Source organism: Acomys russatus, chromosome 27 (assembly GCF_903995435.1).
Source record: "Acomys russatus chromosome 27, mAcoRus1.1, whole genome shotgun sequence".
NCBI classification, from domain to species: Eukaryota; Metazoa; Chordata; class Mammalia; order Rodentia; family Muridae; genus Acomys; species Acomys russatus.
The window spans coordinates 28,415,424-28,442,302 of NC_067163.1; positions in this window are offsets into that span (position 1 = coordinate 28,415,424).

The following is a 26,879-nucleotide window of genomic DNA, read 5'->3' on the forward strand; positions in this document are numbered from 1 at the left end:
TTCCAGTCATCAGACAGACGTACCACACTTTATTTTGACAAATGCTTCTTTAGAAAGTTGTGTGCCAAATTTTCTATACTGGAAAGGACATTTAAAGAAAATTGACTACCTGAAACATCTCTAAAATAGGGTTTGTTTTGTTTTTCTTTTTTGTTTGTTGTTTTTGGTGTTTTGGGTTGAGCAAGATGAAGCACGTCTGTAATACTAGTCCCAGCACTTGAGAGGCTGAGGAAGGAAAATAGTGAACTTGAGGCAAGCCTGGATTACATAGAAAGACTCTGCCAAAAGTTTTAAGTTAACACTATACTAGTAAAATAAACTTCTAAAATAATGTTTGTGTGTGTGTATGTGTGTGTGCATGTGTGTGTGTGTGTGTGTGAGTGTGTGTTTGTGTGTGTATGCATGCCAGTGCCCTCAGAGACCAAAAGAGGATGCTGGCTACCCAAAAGCTGAACCTATACAGGTGGTTGTGACCTGCCTAAATTGAGTCAGTCCTGAGAAAACTCCACAACCGCTCTTACCTGCTAAACCATCTCTCAAGTCCCTAAAGCAAATAATCTTGACTCCTTCCTTCACTTTTTTTACGCCTGTGAGATGAGATTTGTGCCTGTGGGTGCAGGCATGAAGACAGTGGAGCACTGAGTATTACTAGAACCACTAAATTAGCAATGCACCACACTACTAATATTGTCCTGTCCTTTGTCCAGCTCTACTTAATATATATAATGGCTCAGAAACATGTCCTTGTAATAAAAATCTTCTATAAAAATTAACCCACACAATTCTTTTATATTTAGCTCTTTAAAAAATACTCATTTGCTCTCGTCTACCTAAAGACGATGTTAGGTGCAATGGAAAAGTGTAAAAGTTATGTTACATGATTTATTTTTTTCTGGATACTGGGGACGAAATACCAAATCCTGTACAGGTGAGATGCTGGAGAAGAGGTGTGCCACTGAGCCAGATTTGCAGCCCTTATTATTTCATAAATGTTCATACTTTTTCATTCCAGTTAATGAGTTTGATACAACTTATTAAAACCACGCATAAAATTGTTTTGCTAAATTATTTTTTAATTCAGAGAAGCTTTCGTAACATTCAGCCATTTAAGTTTAAACTGCTCTTTGGGAAGTCTTGGTTTGTATTGAATAGAAAGGTATCAGATTTGAAAATAATTATATAAAATTTAATTGCTTCGACTTTTAAAATTCAATGAGTAATTAATTGCAAATATAGGACTAACCATTAGAATCTTCTTATTTCACAAAGCATGTTCCTTCTGTGAGTGTTTTTTCTATGTATGCTAAAAATAAAAAAGACTTATGTGGGAGGCTCTTGGCATACAAGCCTGGCCACCTGAATTCAATATTGAGATCCCAGATAAACGTGCAACTGGAGAACCAATTCTACAAAGTTGTCCTCTGCCCCCATGTGTGTTCTATAACACATACACTCCCACACTTACATACCATAGGCATGCGCACGCGTGCGCACACACACACATTTATTACATTTGAAAAATAAGGAATTTGTGACCATTTAAATTTAAAGGCACAGGTGTGGACAACAAAGAAGATGTCGTGAACTTGAAAGGGGATGAGAGGGACAGGGAGAAACTGTAGAGAAAGAAAGAAATGGTTGAAATTATGTAAATACAGTACTCATGAAATTCTCAAAAAAAAAAAAAAAAGTTGTTTTCATTTTAAAAGTGAGAGAGCAGAGGGCCAGAATTTTCATTCCTGTTTCCTGGCCTACCATGTTAGGAATTGTGCGCTTTCCTCACATCCTCTTCACCACAATTGACTACCTCCTCTGAAACACTAAGCAAAATATCCACTCCAGTTAGGCGTTTATGTAAGGTCTCATAGGGTGGCACAGCAGGGCTGGTGCAGGTACAAACTCATGGACTATGGCAGTATACATAACACCTGCACAGGCCTAACCCAGATGGGGTCCCAGCACTGAGGAGGAGACGTGGACATTCAGTACCACCCCTACCCAAGACCCTACCTGAAGCTGATACTCACTGGCAAAAGCAAAAACCTGTTAATCCAAGGGAGTGCCACCAGGTATAGTAACCGCACTCCAGATGGGTTTTTCCTTTTATCAGTCTCTCACTTTTAAAACTAAAACTAATCTTTGAGAGTTTCCTGAGCACTGTATTTACATAATCTCCACCATCCCTTTCTTCCTATTCAGCTTCTCTCCTGTCCTTCTTCCTACCTTTCAAGTTCATGACATCTTTTTTAACTCATATTATTATACACAAAAGATTGTGTGTGTGTGTCTGTGTGTGTAAATACAACCTGTACAATCCACACAGTGTTGACATGTGTATATACAGGTAAGCCTAAAATTTTGGGATTAGATAATTTATCAAAGGTCCCTTGTCCCAGGAGAAGATTGATTCTTGTTCTTTTAGTAGCCATTATTGTCTGTAGGTCTTCCTGTCCAAGAGTCATTGGCCAATACAAAAGTAACTCCATTCCCTCATTTGTTATTTTGCTGCAATTGCTGTTGCTTTCAGACTTTTCTTTTTTGTTTTGGCTTCTCTCTCTCTCTCTCTCTCTCTCTCTCTCTCTCTCTTTCTCTCTCTCTCTTTGTCTTATGGGTCTTTTGCTTGTTTTGATTTTCAGTTTTGTGGTTTTGTGGGGATTTTTTTATTAGTTTGTTTGGTTTTTTTTGTTACTCCTGTTGTTTTTTTTTGTTTTTGTTTTTTGAAAGAAGAAAGAAAGAAAGAAAGAAAGAAAGAAAAGAGTTGAGTGAATGGAAGGGTAGAAATGATTTGGGAGGATTTGATGGAGGGGAAAACATTATCAAAATATATTGGATGAAAATATCTTTTAAATTAAAAATATCTATATCTAGTGAAACAACAACAACAAAAAGGAATACCTTAGAGTAACAAAAAGCTAATTAATAATAGCATTGAGCAAATGTGATAGCCCTGAATTTATGTATATATTTTAACTATAGAATATTCCTAAGAGCACTTTATACGGCAGGCTGCTTGCTAGCAAAGTTGAAAACACAACATCTGTATCATAAGTCATTTGGGAGGAAGGTGGTTGTTTATATGCCAAAATTGAGCTAGATACTTCTGGATGCCTGATAATCAGAAATAGCAAAAATATAAATGCTACCAAATATCTAAAATCTGAATATTTGAAAACTACATAATAGATCTACTTGCTGAAAGTTAAGCACAGTTTAACTCTTACTTTAAGTGGTAAGACTCAAATACTAACTCATAAAGGGTTTTTTAAACTTGTCATTATTGAGAATTCTCTAAACTCTGTGTGTGTGTGTGTGTGTGTGTGTGTGTGTGTGTGTGTGTGTGTTTTAAACCTGTGACTTAAATAATGTGAACACAACTTGTACCCCACATTTCTGGATAAACTGAAACTGAGAAGCATAGAAACATCTCACAGTAGAATGGCACAAAGAACTTGTTAAAACACCAAAAGCTATTTGAATTAATCCATATCAAGGAAAAGTCGTAGGGGAGTGTGAACTGAAGGCATCAAACATTTTTGTCTAAACAGCTCATGTCATTTAACATCCTGCTTATGAATGGGCTACATCACAAGCTTCTACTTATGGACCAGTGTGTTTAGTCACACAGCCTTGGTATTCCTTGATAGTATCTTATTCAAGACATTTCCCAGTCTCTTCCACTCATGTCACTTTCAATAGCTTTGTTGTAATTTCCAATTCAAAGTAGCATGATGTAGTAAGTTCTGTGAGAAGCTCACCAAAGCCTGGCAATCTACTTTTTATTTTCTGTTCTTGAGACAAGGTCTCAATGGAGCACCAGTTAGTCAGGATTAGACTAGAGAGAGCTCGTCCTCTGCCTCCTCAGTGCTGGGATTAAAGGCATGAGCCACCATGCCACACCAGGTATAGCAAGGTACTCTTGAGGAATCCAGTATGCTGAGTGGCTGATTTTCACCTAACAACACACTGCCAGGCGGTTGGTGGAACTGCTAGAAATTAAGTCTCCTCTTAGCCTATGAACCACATCTGCCTGTCATCCCAGGAAGCAAAATTAGCTTTGCCTCATTTCTCTAACAGAAATGAATGAGGAGCTGAGAGAGTGTAAAACCCTACCACTGGAGGGGTCTTTGAAGGTCACCTTCATGCCGCTTCCATGTTATAGGTGAAGCTACTATCAGCCAGAGTGGTCAACTGTTACTGTTCCCCAAACTGTATGTGTTTTTACGGCTGCTGTCTTTGTGCCAGTGTGGCTTAACAGACCAAAGAGTGCTCAAATGTTCTTTATCACAGTGCTGGACAAAGGACTGCCCTTTGATTTACAACTCCTGTCAGTATCTGCTGAGAGTTTGATGTTTACTATTTCAAATAATAAAATTGTGAAATCTGTAAGTTGCTGAGGCTCCAGGTGATCATCCATGCTAAGACCTTTCTATGCCTTCTTGGGCTCCTCGCCATTCATCTTCTTTCCTGCTTTTAAGGTATTACACTCTCCTCATTGCTGGTCAGCATTAATATGATGAAGTTCTTTTGGGAAAAAAGGCAGATAGCAATAACCCAATTTTATAAATGAGAGAGCAGAGGAGAATCCAATAAGCCTGGGTCCAAAAGAAAGCCAGCAATCTAACTAGAATTAGGACCCAGAATATAAATCTAAGCCTGTAATTTCTTTTTCCTATGATATGTAATGCCTCACTTGTTCCAGCATTTGATTTGGAGAGGACAAAAAGAAAAAAAAAAGATTGCCCTATGTAGATTGATTCTACAAAATTGATAACTTTTTGAAAGTACCAGGCAGCTTTTTATCCTCACTTTTTTTTCATTAACTGCAATATGACAAAAACTTAACTAGGTGTCATACAGCTTTAGCAGAAAGATAAAAGCGTACTTCCCTTTAAGAATTTACAATCTAATTGGGGAAATGGTAAGTGCCTGTGGAAAGATAACGGATGGCAAAAGACTATAAATAATAAATGTCTGTGAATAATACAAAAGCAAATGTTGCCAGATGTCAGAGGACAAGGATGATCTTGAACTGAGCCCAGAAGATGAGGAAACACAATCTATCTATCTATCTATCTATCTATCTATCTATCTATCTATCTTTCTATCTATCTATCCATCTATATCCATAGCTGTATCTGTATCTATTTCACTTTCCTACACAAGAAGCTTGAAACAAACTTATCCCAGTGCAGTAAGTACCTGTCAGTTTCCGTTCTCAGTGTGGCAACTCACTCTATTTCTAACTCTAGAAAGACATCCCTGATTCTTCACAGTAGCCCCTCACTCTGCCAATCAAAACATAGACCAACTTCATCCTTATGTTTGCTCTCAAGCTTTCAAGCAAGCAAGCCTGCCAGGAGAAGTTACCATCAATCTCTGAAAAGCTATGATACACTTTCACAACATATTTAGAATAATTTAATTTATACAAGCTATTGTTTACATATTCAAACATGTACTCTTCTTCCAAGCAAAACCTAGGAAGCACCTGTAGACTCAATTTTCTTAACCAAGATATTTTATTAACAACTTGTTGACCGAGCCTACATCAATTATAACTCGATTAACCAAAACAGTAGGAAATGAAGATTTATTGACACAACAAAACCTTAAGGATATCAGTCCCAAGGAACAATTCTCTGGTCAGGAGCCACAGGATTTCTTCCACTGGAACCTGGGGTAACCAGACCCCAGAGCCTCAGCAGGAGCCGGAGCTCTGAAGCCTTCCCTCGAGCGGTTTTCTCTAGGAGCGTCTTGAAGAGCTTCTTGAAGGGAAGCGATGAATAGCCAAATCTATCCCAAATCTCCAATCCCCCACCGCCGCCAGTTCTGGGCTCATTTACATATCTTCTCCCAGTGTCTGTTCACGGGATCTTTTCATCTGGTAGCAATTAAGCTCCTGCACGAGGTGGTTGCTCTTCTAGTGAATTAACATCACCTGTTCTCTCACTAGACTGTTCCGATCCCACACTTGGGATCCTAAAGAACAGGTTTCTCTCCTTCAAGCACCTGAATCTTTATGGTGGAGTGTACCCTTGGTACATATCCTAGATTGCCTTTGAACTGACACTCCTCCTGCCTACTCCTTTTCAGTGCTGAGGTTACAGGGCCACACTACCACATATGGCCTATCACTAATCTGGGCTATTGTTCTGAATTCCACCTTTACATTTTTGTGTGGCTATTTGTTTGTTTGTGACCAGTTCTAACTCTGTAGGCTGGGCGGACCTGGAATAGTACTTCCAGCTCAGAGATCCACCTCTCTCTGCCTCCAAAGGTCTGGATTAAAGGTGTGTGCCACCACAACAGCCTCTACCTTTAAATTTTCCACTATGGAACATAGAGAATCTGAGCCTTAAAAATGCACTTGCTCTGAGGCGAAAAATTTATGCAGTACTGTGATATTACAAGGACCTAAGAATAATATGTTAAATCAAACTACTGAGCTTAAAGAGGATGTTTATCTAGTTGCCCAGTACTTGCATCTTAATGTCAATTTCATGGTTATACTTTAGTTATTCTATATACATAAACCTTCCTCTGTGAAATATTTGTTTTTATATGATTCTTATTGCTATGGATATATGTCAGTGATAAGCACATTACCAACAGGGGAGAGCGCCTGGGTTATCCCAGTCGGGCAGTACCTGTCAGTTTCCTCTATCAGCATTAACGAATAATTATTAGTATAAAGAGTTTCTGAAAATAAAGTCAAATATTTATGTTAGCTCACCTACAATATAACTTTTTAGTTTTCTAAAAATTGGGGTGCTGAACTTGATGTGAATCAAGTAAATCACATCTCAGATTTAAAATTGTACTATATAGTTATAGTAATAAAAACAACATGATTTTGGCATAAAACACACACATTGACCAATAGAATCAAACAGAAGTGCCACAAACAACTGATTTTTGCCAAATTAGGTAAAAATAGAGGAAAGACCGTATATTCAACAAATGGTGCTGGTCAAACTGAATGGCTGAATGTAGAAGAATCCATCACCATTCACAAAATTTAACCTCAAATGGATCAAAAACTCCAATATAAGACCAGATACCCTACATCTTTTAGAGAAAAGTGGGGAATTGGCTTGAACTCATTGGCACAGGAATGGACTTTTTGAACAGAGTACCATTAGCACAGGCACTAAGGCCAACAACTGATAAAATGAGACCTCATGAAACTGAAAACTTCTGCAGAGAAACCGGATGCCATCATTCCGGCAAAATGAAAGCCTAGAGATTGGAGAAGGATTGTTATCAATTATACATCTGATATCAGGTTAGTATCTAAAATATATAAAGAATTTTAAAACCTGAAGATAAAACAAATGACCTAATTTAAAAATAGGGTACACAGCTAATCAGACAGTTCTCCGGAGATAAAATGCAAATAGCCAAGAAATGTGTTTTTAAATGTTCAACACCTTTATCCATAAAGGAAATGCAAATGAAACCTAGTTTGGAACTTCATCTTATGTAGTCAGTATGGCCAAGATCAATAAAATAATTGACAGCTTATCCTGATGAGGATGTGCAGAAAAGGAAACACATCTTCATTGATGGTGGGAATGCAGTCTTGTACAGCCACTATAGGAATCAATGTGATGGTTTCTCAGAAGGATGGAAATTTATCTCCCTCAAGATGCAGCTGTACTACTCTTGGGGGTATACCCTACATCCTATTAAAGAAATACTTGCTTATATACTTTAATTGCTACACTATTCTTAATAGCTATAAACTGGAAACAGTCTAGTTGTCCATCAACTACAACTGAATATTATCCAGATCTAAAAAAACAATACAAAATGAGGTCATGAAATTCATAGATAAATGAATGGGACCAGAAAATAAAATTATTGTGAGTGATGTAATCCATCCACAAAAAGACAAATAGTACATGTTTTCCCTTCTATATTATGCTGGTTAGTCTTATGTCAATTTGATACAAAGTAGAGTTATCTGAAAGGAGGAAACTTCAATTGAGAAAATACCTCCATAAGACCAGGCTGAAGAAAAGCCCATCAGGCATTTTCTTGATTAGTGATGGATTGGGGAGGGCCCGGCCCATTGAGGTACCATCCTTAGGCTGGTGGTCTTGCGTCCTATAGGAAAGCAATCTGGGCAAGTCATGAGGAGCAAACCAGTAAACAGTGTTCCTCCATGACCTTTGCATCAGATGCTGCCTCCAGGTTTCTGACCTGCTTGAGTTTCCATCCTGACTTCCTATCATGGTGACCTGCACCTGAATAATTGTCTGTGATGAACAGAACAACGTAAGTAAAACCTTTGTTGCGACAATGGATTCTGATCAGCTGGGGTTGAAGAATCAGCTGTGATTAAGAAAAAACAGGATCAGTAAGATGAAATCTTCTGGGCAGTGTTTCCTAGGGGTTACCACACTGGAGCTATGTTCCAGAAGCAGTCAAGGTCATACCTGACACTGGCAGGTGAACTTGACAGTTTAAGAGTCATCCATGTGGTACCATTTTTGAAAGCATAAAGCAGTCAAGGAAATCAACCGAGGTTTGCCACTGTGAGAGGCTACAAGAGGCCATTGAGGAAGACTATGCCTCAGTGACAGTTGGTGGGATTGAAAGGGTCATGCAGAGAAGTTGAAGCTTGGCACCATGAGAGTCTATGAGAGGCTGTAGGTAAAATAGCAGACCAGTTACAGCAGGAGATCTTGTATTTTGGAGATACCAGTACCATGGAATGACCACCAAGAAAAGCAGCAACAGTGGAATGGAGCCAGCCAGAGCCAAGAAGATAGCTGTGTGTGTCACAAAGGGTGAGCCAAAGAAGTGACCCGAGCCCCTTTGAGGAATCCAGAAGATTGTGAGTTGGTGCTGGACATTGAACTTTGCATTATTTACACTGTTGGGAGCTACAAACCATGGAACCTACACCAGAATCCAGGTTGCAAGATAATACTTGTGCAATAGTCACACATATGATAAGGGAGTAACCAATTACTTTCTAATAAGATTTAGTGACTATTCCGCGAGGCTGAACCCATACCTAACACTTAAATACCTGAGACTAAATAGATCTTGAGCCTACAGGAAAACCTAATGTTATTTTTCTACTAAAGGAACATAGTGATAAAATGACTCCTAATGACATACTGCCTGACTCTACTCACATGAGAGCAGCTTCTTCTTCTTAGGTAGAAATTAATAATTAGAACAAAACCTGGATATGCAGAGAGTGAGATATTTTGAAGCACTCAGTTATAAACAGGATTTTTTTTCATCAAATTATTTTCCTCAAGGCTCGAGAATCTATTGAAAAGAGGAGGTAGAAAGATTGTAAGAGTTAGTGGTGACGGATGAATCCAAGGAAACTCTGCCTTTTGGAAAGAACAGGACGGATGCACATCAAAATTCACAGAGTATGGCCACACCCCAAGTATTACACAGGTTCAAGTCAGACAGGTTACCATCACTGAGAGGGAGTAACTAGCAGACATTGGCTGCCACCCCTAAACAAGAAGCTATCTAAAATTGTACTGCATTGAAAGGAAAATTCAGTTTTTTCCAATGGAGTCTCACTTGGTATATCAACACTTCAAGGCAGGCACAGTAGCCAAGAGTAGCTTGTCCACACAAAACAGTCTCCATGGTATTTTTGTAGACCTCTCATTTCATTTTGCCTTGTTTTGCCTTTTCTTTCTTTCTTTCTTTTTTTTTTTTTTTTCAATTTTGATATTGCCAGTCTTTTACTTGTTTGTTTTGATTTCTGTTCTTGTGGATTTCTCCTTTCTTTTCTTTCTTTCTTTCTTTCTTTCCTTCTTTCTTTGTTGTAGGTGTGTGTGTGTGTGTGTGTGTGTGTGTGTGTGTGTGTGTGCACGTGTGTGTGTGTGTGTGCTTGGTTTTTTTAAAGCAAGAGAGTAGATAAAGATATAAAGTTGGGTGGGTAGAGAGTATGAAGGTCTGGGAAGAATTACAGTAGGAGTAAAATCATGGTCAACATATTAATAAAATAAAAATTGTGATCCTGAAATTGATATAAATAGAGTCATTGACATAAATAAGTGGACCATATATTTCTTATGAAAATAAAAAATTCATAAGGCTTTTATAGTAAATGCTCTAAACATAATGGTAAAAATATTTAAAATGGCAGATAAAACTGAAAAGGTGGACTATGAGTCCACCTTGACCCCCTGTTATCCATCAAAATTCTAATAACAGTTGTTCAAACTAAATAGACTAATATATAGTTATTGACTCACTAAGTACAGGATGGAGGCATTCCTTGTACTTCATAGAAGGGATTATGTAACCAGTTCAATAGTTCTCAACCTTTTTAAAGGCATAGTAACAAACACTACCCATCTTCTTCCAAACCTTAGGAGCTGCATTTTTAATCCATACCTGTAACATTAAATCAGTCAGCGCTCAAAAATGTAACCAGCAGTATGCTATTGTATATGAAACACCCCACCATTATTTTATTTCCTTGACAGTCACTGAGAATGTATCAAAGTTATTAATAATAATAATGCACTAATGCTTAATGTTGGAGTGCATATTAGTGATCATTCAGTGAAGATGTCTGCAGGGAAATGTGGGAAACACCTGCAACAAAAATTTCCAGCTATAGAACTGATAACTGTTATGGATGTCAAGCATCAAGTAATGCCCAAATGGGTGTGCATATGTGAAAGTGGCACATACTATCGTAAGTGAAAACAATGTATTCTTGTGTTGCTTTCTCATGAAATCAGGGATTTGTGCTGAGCTACATACAAAAACTAAAAAGAAAAAATGAAGAAAAAGAATCAGTTCTTTCCGTATGAAATGCAGCAAGTTCATTTAAATTCTAGCCTTGGTGACAACGCTTTACTACACTAAGGGGAATATGATCTGGCCACAGCCCATAAATATAGATAGAGAACCATAGTCCTGATTAGGAGCTAGAACTCCCATTGCGATGTCAGGTCAGCTTGTCAGCAGAGAGAGTAAGTAGGTGACAATTGCATGAGCAATAGAAAGCTCTTTCATGGCTGACTCACAGACCAGATGTTCCTGACAGAAAACCAGAAAACGACAGTAATTTATTTTAATTGACTGCGGCAATTGACAATGCACTGGTCAGTTGTGTGGATAGCTGAAGTTACAGCACCACAGAGCATTCAGCTCCAAAAGCCCTAATTTGGTCTGAAATAAATTGGTAGAATCTACTTTTGAAGCAGACGTCATCAAACAGATTTACATTTCTCTCAAAATGGTCTGAAAAGAAAAACTGGAATTAACTGGCAAAGATTTTATCAGCAGAAAAACCTAAAGTACCAGTGTGTCTTTGCACTGTTAATGTTTCTCCGGCTTAAGATTGCTCTTGGAAAAAAAATAAATAAATAAAATGCAAGGTAACAGTTTTTAAAAAGCCTTTTTTAGAACTGTTGTTTTTAAGTTTCATTAGCAGTCAAAAGGTCCTGGCACCATATCTTATCATTTTCAATCTACGCAGGATAAAGCTTTCAACTTGGAATTAGAGAAAGCATGGCTGAAAACTAAGTTAGAAGTGGTCAGAGCTGCATTTGTGTTCTTATGTAAGTATACGCCAGAAGACTTCTACAGAGGTAACTCTTTCTGACCACCCTTTAACTTGGAAGAGGAAAAACAGGAAATGATCTAACGTTTATCCCTGTAGGTTTGAGCCAGCCTTTTGCCCTGCACTGCTTGTCTAAACTCGAAGATCTTTACTGAGACAGCTACTCAGTTACTACTACTGGTGGAATAAAACAAACAAACAAACAAACAAACAAGCAAACAAACAAGAACTTTGCGTTTCAGCACTTCTCTAGAAGAGAAATGATTCACCTTCAAAATATTCACATTCTTGATTAATATTCTGCACTTTTCTTTTACTTCATCTATAAGAAACAGTTCAGGAGAAGCAGAGTGCACAGCCTTGGGTAGAGCAATGGCCTCAAATAAACAGGCAACAAAGTGGTCGCTGCAACAACTAAAGTTAGTGTAGTTTCTCATTCTAAATCCACAGCAAGAATAAGGGCGGGGCGCACTCTGAGGGTGCAAGAGGCTCTTGCCAGAGTTGCACTGTAGTAGCTTCAAGCACTCAGTGACTCCTCATTATCTTACAGGAATACCTGACCTTCATCTGCATGTCACTGTGTTTGTAAGTAATCTTACCTTAAGCCCATCCATCAACCTGCCCTCCTGACCAATTACAGCAGCACACAATGAATTCCAATTTCCCTCCCAATTTTACTTAGTATTAATTTCATCTCTTACCTCCCCCATTAACCATACCTATGTAGTCACAAAATATTATCAATTCTTCTTTTGAAATATATCTATCAGCCAAGTTTTTCCTCTATTGTTTATTATAATAATTATAGCCATTATTTCTGTGTCTTGTTTGTTCATTTTGCCTTATTTTGGGCTCTTTTCCTTCTGTTTTTATCTAATTTCATTGTGGGCTTTTTGTATTTTATTATTTTTATTATTTAAAAATAAATTAGAAAAATATGTTCTGTTTACAATAAGCTCACTTGCCATTCTAGGCTGACTCCTGGATTTGCACTGTTGTGTCATAAACTGTCCAGCTTTCTCTAAGTCTCCAGGGGTCTGCTTAGGAAGTAAGGATCTGCTTCTCTTGTACCAGCTCAGCTTGAAAGTTGGCTTTTTCTTTATCTGATAGTCTCTATAAAGCTATGTTGCCATTATTTGCTTGCATGCTTATTTTCTAAGTAGCAAGAAGCTTCTTAAGAATTACTAAAGAGGATATCGGTAGGGGGAGAGGAGCATCTCTGAGACAAACCAGAAACCTAGGGCAAGAGAAACTCTCAGAAATGTCTGAGAGTGACCTAGCAACAGGGGACACAGAACCTGAAACAACCACCTCCTGTGACCAAGCAAAACTTCCAATGGAGGGATGAGGACACCAACTCCCCACAAAACCTTTAACTCAGAGTTTATTTTGGGTACAAGAGGTGCAGGTATGCAGGTATAAAAATGTAGCAGAAATTGAAGGAATGGTCAACCAATGACTGGCCCAACTTAAACCGCATCCAATGAGAGAGAGGCAGCCTCTGGCACTATTATTGATGTTCTGCTATACTTGCCGACAAGAGGCTAGCATAGCTGTCCTCTTAGAGGCTTCATCACAATTGATGGAAACAGGTGCAGAAACCCACAGCCAAACATTAGGTGGAGCTGGGGGAACCTTGTGGAAGAGTGGGAAAAGAATTGTGGGAACTGGATAGGGTTAAGGACACCACAAGAAAGCATACAGAATCAACTAACCTGGATCCACAGGGCCTCACAGAGACTGGACCACCAACCAGTCCATGGGGTGGACCTGAGCCCGCTATATATATGTAACAGACATGCAGCTTGGACTTCATGTAGGACCCCTAACAATGGGAGTGGGGGCTGTCTCTGACTCTGTTGCCTGCCTCTGGTTCCCTTTCTCCCTAACTAGCCTGTGTAGCCTCAAAATAAGAAGATACACTTAGTTCTATAGCAACTTAATATGCCAAGATGGGTTGATATCCGTGGGAGGCCTCACCTTCTCTGAGGAGGATGGAGGAGGAGTTGGAGGGTAAGGAGATGAGACAGAGGATCTGGGAGGAGAGGAAGTAGGAAAAGCTGCAAACCACATGTAAAGTAAATTAATTAATTAATTAATTAATTGGGGAAAGAACTACTACTGTGTCATATCCAGGTTTATATTTTCAGGATCTATACGATTCTTAAAACTATGTTTAAGAGGATGAATTGAATAAATGAATGAAAGAATAAAGAAGTAAATGAACGTAAAAAGACCAATGACCCAACAGTGTTTGAACAGTGCCTTTGCAAAAGCTAATCCACTAAACAGTTGTGTTATGTTATTTAAACTGAGCAGTAAATATCCACTTAATTCAAGACTATCAAGTTTACAATTCTCTTTTGATTCTCTCCTCAGTTACTTCCCCCTCCCATCTGCCAGTCTTGGCATAATTACAATTTCTACCCAAGGTGGTGAAAATTAATTGGCTTGTAAATAATGATAAATTAGCCCATCTTTATGAAATGCTCTCAAGACAGAAAGCACTCCATTACCTCCAAGCATTTTTATTTATTGGGAAATAAATTGATGCATTATCAATACCTAGTCCACACCTGTGATTTATGCCCTCAATACAGTGAGGCTCTTTTATTTCATGTAGTTCTACAGCCAGCTGTGACTTCTTTTCTGGTGGTTGCAGCCGACATTATTGCTACTGCAGTGGAACAGATGAGGAACACTGGTCTAGTGTGCTGAACCAATGAGTTTATTCAGCCAGTCTACAGTAACATGGGTGAGTGGCTACTTGGGTGACTCTAAAAGGCCATGTCACCAAAAATTCTCATTCCAGCATAGATACCAACTTTCCACAGGTGCATTCATGGAGTCTCCCCTTAGCTAACCTCTCACCTCACGTATATGCACTCTACCACCTTCCACAAAAACATATTCATGGACAGAATTACACACAGCTCAGAAAACCGAGTCTGCAGAAGGGAGGGAGTGACTAAAATGCCAGGTAGAGAAGCAATGGCCATCCTCACCATCCACCATGTTCTATATAAGGCACATCAACAACCTTAATTCATGAAGAGTCTCCCGGACTGTGCTTGGAGGAGAGAGTTCCACAACAAATTGTGTGAATTCTTCCTATTAACAAGCAGATTTTTATTGGAGACAAAATTAAGTAGCATACCAAATTAGATGATTTCAGTCTACAAGAAGAATGGCAGTATTCCCCCCAAAGAGGTCCTACTCCTTTAAAAATAATATTTTGTATTTATTCTTTTTTAACATACTTTTAATTAAAATAGAATTGCATCGCTCTCTTCCCTCCAACAGAAGAGCTTGCATGCATATGCCTGTACCTGGGCCTCATTCTGCCCAGTTGGCTCAAGTTTTACCCTCACACTTGGAAGGCCTATGGTTGGTTGTACTCAGATAGCTAGTAGTTAGTTTGAGTAGTCAGGCTACTTCATGAGAGAGCCAAATCTAAGGTTCTTGGCAAAGCAAAACCATGATGCCAAAAGAAGAATGTAGGATTTATTAAAAGCTACCCATCTGAGCAGCACAGGGAGCATGCATCTATGTCCTATTTTAAAGCATCAGGACAAACATAAAGCAAAAAATATATAAATATTCAACAGAGATGCAGAGTATAACACAAAGTTTCCAATATGCTTTTGGTGAGCACAGTCCTAAATCTAGGTATCTGTACATAATATATAATTTCTTTAATTCCCAATGACACTCTGCTGCACTCATAATATGCCTAGCATAATTGTCATCCAGAAACTTATGGGAGCTTAGGTGAAGCTCAGGGAGTCCTGCTGAAGACAGGAGGGAAGGATTGAAAAAGCCAGAAGGGGCAAGAGACCCACAAGAAAACCCACAGAATCAACTAACCTGGGCTCATAGGGGCTCACAGAGACTGAACCGACAACCAAAGAGCCTGTATAGGTCTGACCCAGGCCTTCAGCATATATGTTATGGCTGTGTTGAGTGGCTTTCTTCTGCGACTCCTAACAGTGCAACCTGGGACTGTCTCTGACTCCTTGGCCTGCTTCTGTGACCCTTTTCTTCCTACTGAGTTGGTTGCCTTATTCATTCTTAATATGAGAGGAGGTGACTAGTCTTATTAAAACTTGATATGCCATGTTTGGTTGAAATCCCTGGGAGGCCTGCCATTTTCTGAAGAGAAATAGAGGACTAGTGTATCTAGGGGAGAGAAGAGGTAGAGGGAGGGACTTGGAGAAGAGCAAGGGGGAGAAACTGCAGCCAGGATATAATATATGATAGAAAATTTAAAATTTACTACAAGTATGTAATTTTTATCATGTAACTGAAGCAATAGCTGATAATCTTGGCAAAACTCTGCTATTCTTCCTTTTCTGTCTATGTGTTATTTAAGTCATCAATTAAGCCTATATGAATATGTATAGGCAACCTATTCTAATACATTCTTATTAAATCCTTCGTGTAACTTTTACAACAATCATTGTGCCCCTTTTACAAGTAGATAACTGGGACTTGGCATCTTGGAGAGACCTTTAAAAACGTTGTGTGTGTGTGTGTGTGTGTGTGTGTGTGTGTGTGTGTGTGTGTGTGTATGTGTGTGTGCGTCTGCACCCGCACATGTGTACATGTTCCTGCCATGTGTTCAGGTACTTGTATGTTTGTGGTACGAGAGCAAACTCAGATATCACTTCTTGCCTTCCACTTTGTTTGAGAGACTATCTACTGCTCAGCACCAAATATCCCAGTGAGCTGGCCCTTCAGCTTCTGGGAAGTCATCAGTCTCTGCCTGACTTCTTGCTGTATGAACTTCTTGTTGGATTACAGATGCCTGATACCATATTTAGCTTTATGTGTGTTTTGTGGATTTGAACTTAGATCCTCAGCACAGCTGCTGATGTGCCCTCTGAGCCATCTTCCTTGCCCCACATCTTAACACAGGCAGCTGGTCAACAGCAGCAGTGAGTATAAAACCATATTCATAACTATGGTCAAAGGTCAAACTCCATGGATCACAGGACAATAATAAAAGGTCAGAAAGACTCATTGGCAAAGGTAAAGACTGAGTGGGATGAATATTTTCAGTATGATTTACAAACATCTTCAGAATAGACCCATGCTGGTTACCCTGAGCTCATTTTGGAGTTTTAGAAGGACCCTAATAAAATGTTAACTCTGTAGTGGCCATCTAGCATTAGCTCAATGGCTTCTATAGCTACCAGGTGTAGTACTGTGTGTACAGGCATAGGTCCTGGGGGAGATCTCATTACAGCCACCACAGGCAAAGGCAACCTCATGAGCACCAGCACCAGCATTTAAATGGGAGCTTTGAGAAGAGCAGCAGCTTTACTTCAAGGCAATGACCATTTTGAGCTCCAAAATATGATCAGAGGAAAGAAAGAAAATATTTTGTTGTCTGATGCTATGACCCAGCCAGAAAGACTGTTTCACAAGACATAAATGAGCTATACTTGACAAATTTCGAAACTATTTTTTTGGAGACTAATGACATAAAATGAATGATGTCTAAACTACAAGAAAACAATGAGACAATTAATAGTGACTATATTCCAGAAGATCTATTCTAGTTTTATTACCTTTTATTACTCTTTTGGATCTACTATTCACATTTCCTACTAATATTCATGTAATATATTTAGATGTACTTTACACTGTTAGTTATTTACACTCTAAATCATCCCATTAAGACAGAATCATCGAGCCAAGAAAAATAGATGTCAGAGAAAAGGCCATCATACCTCTTTTTTCCTTGAGTACTGATGGTAGCCAATAAAAAGAAAATGATTAAACAGTAGGCTAGGCTAGCTCTACTTCAATCTGTATTTCTATTCCCATCTCAGACTAAGAAGCTGAAAAAGGTAAATTGATATCTGTAATGAGCCATTTATATATTTTGAATTATTCCTGTGATCCAGACTGGGTATTTAAATAATTTGTTGACCCAACAAGCTCAATGTTTTATCATTCAACCTCAAGAAAAGTTATGTTTGAAGAACTCTTTTGTGGCCTTTGCGCCAAACTTATTCATTAAACAACTATTCACTCTGACTGTGTGAAGGCAAACAGTCATGCTATAATTGGTCCATGTTATAATTGGCTGATATTAAATATAATTAAACATTTCTTTATAGACTCTTGTCAGCTTTTTTAGTCTTTCCATTTTTCTCATTCTTTAATGCTTTCTACACTTTCGTCATTGTGCGTTTCCTTCACAGTCTAAGTCTTACAAATAACAATCCTAGGAAGAAAGTTGGTTCTTTCATAAAAGAAAACAAACAAAAAAACAACAAACAAGGAGTTGAAAGAGAACTGGCCCACAGAAATGACCCACAATGATTAGGAGGGTTCTCAGTAGATTCTACAGTCTCCAGAATTAGAATGGCTTTTTATAGTTGTCCTCAATCAAAGTAAGGGACCTATGACTTACTTTGTACCTTCGAATAGTCAGTAAATGCAGACCACCTACCCTCAAAAGATGGCCCTGTATATCTTCCTTCAGAAAACCAATCCTGTGCAGGGATTCATCCAAAATCCATCAGCATCCAACATTCTTAGAACATGAAGATACGAGTTCCCTGCTATAGGAGAGGCTGATTAGACAGTGTACCTGATCTTGCTTTTGGATCAAATGAGCATTTCTGCCCCTTCTCCTTGACTTTCTTGTTTTAGTCCTTAAAAATTAGCTTTGTGAACACTGCCTTATATTCTTGTTTTTCTAATTTTTATTCTGTATTGCAAGATGTACTTGCCCAGTGCAAGAGACTATGATTAGAAAAAGGAGTAATTAAGGCACAGTTCATAATCCTACTGCAAAACAAATTCTCTACATGTGGTCTCTTCACTTCCAAGGTGGGTTATGCATAATTAAATTGAAGACACATGACTTCCCTGTTTTCCTACCTCTGTTTCAACCAGCTTTTCTTCTCTTAGAACTTAATGGATTTTGCTACCCTGACGCCCCTCTAATCCCGAACATACATCTAAGTATAATACCAAGCTTGAAGACAACCTGTCCTAATATGTCTCCATTTTTCTTGCTTCCTACAGACTCTTAACACACATTGGACTTAGCGTTCTTTATACATATGTCAATATAGCCTCCACTTATCATTTTATGTACTATTGTTAATTTTGAAAGGTATGAATTTCTGACACTTAGAACTGAATACAAGTGTATAAAAATATAACTAATAGTCAAAGTATAAAATCCACTCTGAAGTGCCACTGCTACAGAATGGCTGCTCTTGATGTATAGAAGTACACTGTGATGTACAGAGGCCTGGCTATTCTTACCATGTTCTGCTCTTTGTTTGCCAGTGCTTTGAAATAAAGTCTTAATTATAGAAATTTATTGCAATGGGCTAAGGACATGGCTCAGTTAAGAGAGTGATTGTATCACATGCATGATGCCCCATGGTCAACTCTCAACAATGCATAAACTGGACATGGTGCATCTGCCTATAATCTTAGCACTCAGGTGGTAGGAATAGGAGAATAAACATCATTGAAAACTATACAGAGATAAAGAATTACACCTGGGAGTAGCACGGATGTTCTCTGACCAGAGCGGCAGCGGTGGCGGCTGCTGAGGTTTCCAGCTGGGAACCCTCCAGCAGAGGTGATTGGTGTATCGACGTGGGAATTGCTGCGGGAGAGGGGACTCAGTGCAAGATTTGGGCCCCACGACCCTAGCTGAACTCAGAATGCGGTTTGGGTCCTTTGACCCAAGTGCAACTTGGCACGCGGCTCTCACCCTGAGACCCAAACTGGATTCGGTGCTCGATTCGGCCCCGGATACCCTAGCAGAGCTCAGTGTGTGGTTTGGGCCCAGAGTCCATGTGACTACACCAGTTCAGGTTCCCAGCAGTAGTCCATAAGGATAACTCTTCCTCCACGTGCTAGCATCTGTTATGTTCTTGATGATACTCCTAACTATAATGAAATTGTCAAATAGTTTGGCTTGCATTTCCCAGGTGGATAAGAATGTTGAACATCTTTTTACATGGATATATTGGCCTTTTATACGTTGATATTTACAAAAATGTTATTCAATTTATTTGCCTGATACTTGATTGTATTATTTGTTCTTTTGACTATTGTTGCTGGGCCAGGATCCTTGGGGACAAGAGTGAACTGGCAGGGAGTCAACAACACAGAATCCAGGAGTCAGGCAAGTGGCAGAAGCAGACTCATTTAATACTGAAATAGGGCATGCCTCCTCCCAGTGTCACATTGGCTCCCAAACTGAGAGCTGCTGATATGGCTCCTCCTCCTTGGTTCCCTTTGTGATGTTACCACACTCGGGGCAGTCAGTCTCTGGGCATGCCTAGGCATGTCCAAGAAGATCTTGGGCCAATTCTATGTGAAGGCCCCCTTCTGTGCATGGGTGATCCCAGCCGGGCCTTGTTTCTGCTCAAGGAAGGTCTCATTCCTCCTGCATATCCATCCTTTTGTTTTTAGTTTTGAGACTCAGTGGGAACTAGAGTTCTTATGCTCTGATCTTGTTAACCCCACCTCAGGGACCCCCAGTATAATGGACTGTGACTGTCTTAGGTTGACCTATGAAACAGCTTCTAACTTGTCATTGACTACAAGTCTTCAAAGGGTAGCATTCCTGGAGAGTGCATAGGGTGTGTAGGATATTAGACAGAGGCTTCACAGATCTCCGTGAGCCAGACTCATATTACCTCCTTGGGTCGACTGGTCTGGGCGCTCCCAAGCCATGAGTACATATAGGGTACTTTTGTTGATAAAACATTGCCAGAAACACTTAGCCGAAGTGCAGGAAACACTTAGACACTTAGACAAAGTGATTAATATGATCATTATTCCTCCCAAAATGGCAAAGGTGGCTATCCAGGAAGGATTGAAGAATATCTTTTGATATTGTTCCATACCTGGTTCATGAACCCTGTATCAAGAGAAAGTACCAGGGCCCTGGTCTCATTGAGTTTTGATATGCTTTCTCTGAGTAGCATAAAGCAATTGAGGAACATATTTGACCAGGTCTCCCAGATGAAGCCAGACAACCACTGGCTAGTTTCAGTGAAATTGCGCACTTTGAAAGAGGTAAGCATGGAATCAGGGTTCACAGGGCAGCAGGACATGTCCCTAACCGAGGCTAATTCCTCAGCCAAGAGGTCAAATTGGTTTTTGGAGAATAAATATGGCTTGGTAAAAGTGTTGATTTAGTAACTCCTCCACCTGGAGCGCTTCAGCTGATTTAGAAACTATCATTGACAATCCCTGCTGTTGTAGCTGTCTGTGCCAAAGCAATGGCCACTGTGGTTACCCCGACAACACCTGCTAGAATAGTAGTGACAAAAGTGCTGTAATGCCAAAACGTGCTGTGGCAGGAGCAAGAAAAAAGCATGGTCCAGCATGGGGTGGGGAGTCCGTGGTTGATGGGAGAGGGCTGGAGTGTTCCTGTATGGGGGGAGGCTTAACCCAAGTGGGGACTGGACATCACCGCCCTCTGTGCCATCTTCTCCTTTGTGGCAACGAAAGGGACTTTGCCCATATTTTGTATTATTTATTTATTTATTTTTACATATATATCTATATTATTACACACACATATACAGTAAACTACCTACAGCAAGAAGGATTAAACAATCAGGAATTATATAAATGTTACATTCATAGTGTTTTGGCTATTTGTATTTGGCAGCCTTGAAGAAAACATCTTTCCTATCTCAGTGTGTCTAAAATTCTGACTGTAAATCAATATCTATCATATCTCATCTTTATCATCTGAAAACATCTATCTGGACCTAAAAATATCTTAACCCCTAAACAACTAAACTTAATTGTAAAACTAAACTATAACTGTCTCTTGTCATTTTCTCATTTTGAAAGCTGCTAACCTGCGCTTCCTGGCCGTTCAGGTAATTAATTTTCGACCTTCTCAAGTCTCTGATGAGGTTGCCCATAATTACACAACATCTACGAACACGTTTGGGGAAATAGACAAAACAAAGAGGATGGGAAGATGTGTCAGACCTGAGAGTCTTGTGCTTAGTGGGGGACTTCTGTGGTTAGGCTGTAGGGGCAAAATTAATGCCATATCCTATATGTAATTTATATTCTGAAATTTAATGCAATGTTCTGTATGAGCATTTGTCTCCAGATGAGCCCACTCCTTCCTATGTTTCGGGAATGATGGCACACTGTCATAAACGGGGCCTGCCAGCACTCTGCCAGAACTCTCCGGATACTGCACCGGAACAATTAGATACAATTAACACCCAGTGAGCTTCTGAGATAAAACAGCTTCCCTGGAGATTCCGCTTCCTGGACCCAAACTGCCTGAAGGTCTACATTCCTGAAACTCATGACTCCCGCTTATGGTTTTTCCTTACTTCCCTGTGAACCCCAACCCCTAATTACAGGTTTTCCTTATAAACCCATTACCCTTGAAGCTCCAGTATCATTCTCCTATCCTGCTGCATCAGGAAGGATGATGATCCGAAGCTCTGGGCCTGTAATATAGGACCCTGTGTATATTGCATCAGTATCGAGTCCTGATGGTCTTTTTTTGGGGGGCGGGTCTCCCGATCTGGGTAATCTTGGCATAACAAGGCCAGGTCCCAGTGCTCACATAGTGTCTCCAGTGGCAAAAGGCCAATCGCTGGTTCCGTCTCCTGCGGGGGGGGGGGGGGGGGGGGGGGGGACGGCGGAGGCGGGGGCTATCAACCCTTATGTGGAGACACTGGGTGAACTGAAAGTAAAGTGAGTGTACCTCCCTGACAAGACAAACATACACAAAGGGAATGAATGAGAGGGGGATCCAGCGCGTTTACCTCACGCAAGCGCAAAGAACAGAAAACATAAAGAAGCCAACTCACCAACAAAACTGCTGAAGGGAGCACTCGAACTCGACCATGCAGTGGGAGACAGAAGAGTCCTGGAAATGGTTAGCGACGTTCCATGCAGCACTGACAGCAAAAGACGAAAATGATGCCTCCTCCAAATGACAGCTGCAGTGAAAAGCTAAAGTCTAACGCAAGCATACTCAATGCCCATGCCAGGATGAGTAAGGAGACCACGCTGGATGCCAACTGTTGCCAGACTGTGAATTGTCAGTCTCTGGGGATGCCTTGACATGTCCAGGCAGGTCTTGGGCGGACTCTACAGTAAGACCCCCTATACCTATTGCCAGGTGGGCCTTGTTCAGGTCTTGTTCCTCCCACAGATGATTGTCATTTAAAGTTCTCTATATATTCAGGGTCTTACTACTGTGGGATAAATAGGTGGCAAATTTTTCTCCTATTCTGTAGGCCATTTCATCACCTGGTCACTGTTTCCTGTGTTCTGTAGAAGCCTTTTAATTGAATGAATCCCTCTGTTACATTGTGATTTGTTTTCCTGAGCTATTTGAGTCATATCCAGACACTCCTTGCCTGAATGGTTTTACTATGCTTTTTTTCTCCAACAGTTCCAAAGGGTCTGTTCTTACATTAATGGCTTTGATCAATTTTAAATTGATTTACATACAGTAGTCAAATTTCCAACATAGAAGTTCATATTACATTGAATTATCATCTAAATAAATGTGGTACACTGTTAGGTTTCAAACCCAGGACAAATGGCTGAGATGCCTATTTAACATATCAAAGAGGACCTGGCCTTGGCTGCTAGGTTTTCCCTGTATCCCTCAGTCCCTACCACTTACAAGGCCCTCCTGGCTGGCATACCCTGTTCTGCTACCCTGAATTCTCCAACCAGGGGCCTGGGTTGCTATTCTCTAAATAATTCAAACATTTTGGTTACTTGCTTTCTTTTTCCCTTTGGGCCTCTTGGCTGTTGAACCTGGTGCCTCTCTCTCCCATCTCCCTTCTGCTCTTGCTCCTCCTTCTTGCCCCACATGGCCCAGCTCAGGATGTTGCACACTTTCGACTCTCACAGATGTCTCTGCCTCTGTCTGTACCCTCCTACCTATCCACAGTAAACCCTCTCCTCTGCAATTGCTAGGAGCAGTCATTTTTTTCTTTCCTTTTTTTTTTTTTTCACTCATGTATGCTTTAACAAAATCTGCATTATTCTTGGAAGCTGATTTAAAAGCATGCTCACTCCATCTCTTGCCTTCTGTGCTGCATGTTAGACTAGAAGACTAGTCTCTCTCTGCTCTAAACCTACCGCACTATGTTCTGCATTGCTATTTTCTCCTCTTGGGACAAAAGGTCTTCTAGCTATAATTTTCTTGTTTTAGTTGAATTCAGCTATTGGGAATTGTGGGAAGCCATGCCAAATTCTGCCATGTCAGAAATCATCCCATGCTTAGGCTGCACGCTGTGACTTTCCAGCTGCTGAGCTCTGCCCGAAGGAGGAGGTCTTTGTGTTCCAGGCCACCCTTGGACTACTTACCTTCGAAAGAAGTAGGGAGGTCCCTACTGAGAAACACCTGGAGGGTTAAGAAAACGCTTTCAGAGAGCTATTCAACAATAGGAAGCTCTTGCAGAGAGCTATTCAGGCTATTGTGTTCTTCTTGCCTTGGGAGCTAGGGTGAGTGAGATTAGAGCAGATCCTATTGACCTTGCTCTATATATTTGTTTTTAGTCTCCTGACTTGGCCCTTAGTTTGCTTCCTCTTGGGGACTTTCCACAGTGCTGCTCGTGCTGATTCCTCCCCTATATAAGCAGCTCTGTTACTCCCAATAAACGGCATTCTCTTAGCACTGTTATGTCGTCTTTTCAATCAGCAGATCCTCTCCGTAGCCTAGACTAGCAGCCGGGGCGCTGCAGGGGATGAAAACTAAAATTTAGATAGATGGGAGTGTTACTAGAGTTATCAGGATCATAGCCAAGGCCATGACAGCCCTAACATGCTAGGCTTGACTACCCATGGTCAATAGGCCAATCAAAGAGACAAATAACAGTGAAAAGCAAAAAATGTGTTCGTTCATTCATTCATTTATTTCCAATCAATTTATTGCAAACATATATTGATTTATCTTCCTATGTCAGGCTCTCTGAGATCAATGAGAGAAGCTGAGTTCTACCAGGTAACCAAACCTTACATACATTCCTCAAAGGTTCGTACTCTAATAGGAGAAAGAGTTGACCAAATAATGGCATCTACAAATATATAATGAAAGGCCCGTAGAACTGTGGGAAGATGTAAGAATGAAGAAAATAGTCTTCTAGATGCCTGTGCAAAGGACCCCTGGGGAGAAGGAACAGGCAAATGGAAGCGCATAGAAGAGCTAGATGCACGTGACTGGTTGGGAAAGGGAGCACGAAGAAGCTGGGAGTTCTGAAAAGGGCGTTCGTTACCATCTCATCAGAGGAGGCTCAAAATTACTAGCTTTGGAAATCAACAGATACCGAAGACCAATCGGAACAGGAGCTAGCCTTTTGTCAGAGTTTTATCCCCAACAATAGCCGTCTAGGCCACAAGCTGTGAGAATCGGAAGCGATCACTCCTTACCCCCAGTGTTGCAGAGGCGGCTCACTTGCTAATGATTCCACAGGGGAAAAAAAACAAAACAAACAAACAAACAAACAAAAAACAGGAGTAGTGTGTGATGTGGAAAGGAAGGTCTCTCTCTGGCAGGGCATTTAAATTTTACATGCACAAAGAAAAGCCATGCAGAAATCCTCTGATAACGTACCCTGTTAGTCTCCGAAAGGAACGAATTTATTAAAAGTACAAATAACTTAGTTTTAAATAAAATTCGGCATTTGGCATAATTAATCTAAATATTGCATGCAATAGAAAAAATATCCTAACGCCTTCTTTATTTAAAACTGGTTTAATTAATGTCAAGTGCTGCAACAAGTGGCGATATCCCCTGGCTTGCTTCTCTTTTCACACTGTGTGGAAATGTTCCCTGCTGCCTTGTTTACCTGCAAGCTTGAGAATCTGAATGCGCAGGAGGGAGTTTATGTGGTCTTCCTAAAGGGGTCCTCTTCTCTTCTCACCCCCTCCCTCCCTCCTTAAATTGATTTCAGTTAAAAAATAAAATAAAATAAAAGAAGAAGAAAAACAATTCCCAAAGTCTCTTGACAATTCCTCAGTGGCGGACAAGTCCCCACACAGACCCACCCCAGGTTTATAGGCTTAACACTGAATGTGGGAATGTAGGTCATATTTATTGTCCAGAACCTACCAGCTGGACTCCCTTTCCCCCTCAGTCTTCCTGTGTCTGGACTCCATGGGGATACCAAACAAGACAAGAAACTGGTTGAAGTGTCAAAAGCAAATGTCAAGGAAATAGAGAGAGTTGTATTAGGCTTACAAAATAGCCAGAAGGGATTCTCTCTCTGAGCTGCCGGCCAACTTCACCAGTGAAACTGCATGTCTGCTTAGCATCAGCAGTCTAACATCAGATCAGGGGCTGAATTTATGGAATAATGTGTCTCTGTGCCTATTAAATACATACACTGGGCTCTATCATTTCTAAAACAAGATGCATTACTTTTCTTAGTGATTTCCAAGAGAATATTTTGAAACTTGTATCGCTGAGGAGATTTTTTTTAAAGATAGGTCCAGAAATAAACCTTAGTTTGGCTCTTGGCTCCTGATTGAATACTGAGAGAAAACTAAAAGCATCCAATGTTATTCTCCAGTTGCTTGCAGTACTCAGGAAAAAAAAATATTTTAGTTAGAAGAAGAGAGCATGGACAGCATAAAATGATCGTGGCAAAAGGCTCATTACTCATCATTGCTAGTCTAAGGATTGATGGAGTCTTATTTACTCAGTCTTTATAAAATCGAAAGGTTTTTGTCTTATTTCCATAGTTTTGGTTCAAACTACACTTTCCATAATTCAAAGAGATCCGGGTAAACATTATAATACCCTTGGGTCAGCTTCTTTCAATTGCAGAGTCCAAAGTTCTTGGAGTTATTTCAGATCAATCCAAACCTGAAATGACTATATGATTTCCTTGGGAGTAGTGCTATTAATTTGGAAGTTGCCTGCTGTTTCAAAAGTCTAGTTTTTCTTCATATGTAAACATGAAGAAAAATATTAGCACCAAATATACTTTTTCTAACACTAAGTTTTATATTAGTATAAAAATACTTCACTTACCTTAAAAGATCATTTAATGACATCAAATCAAAATATCTTCAAATTTGTAAGCATTTTTAAAAACTTACAAGATGAAACTAATCCTGATTTATCCTAAATATAATTTGAGGATATTTAGCTTCAAATTATATTTTCAGTTAGGAAATTGGCTTACTATTTTTATACAGTACTGAAGTGTCTGATTTTAAAACTAAATATTGCAAAGGAGTGAATCAAAGCTGAAGATGCTTTTAACTGCTTCTATGAAAGTTCCTCAGTTTTATTTAAATTCACCCACACACACAT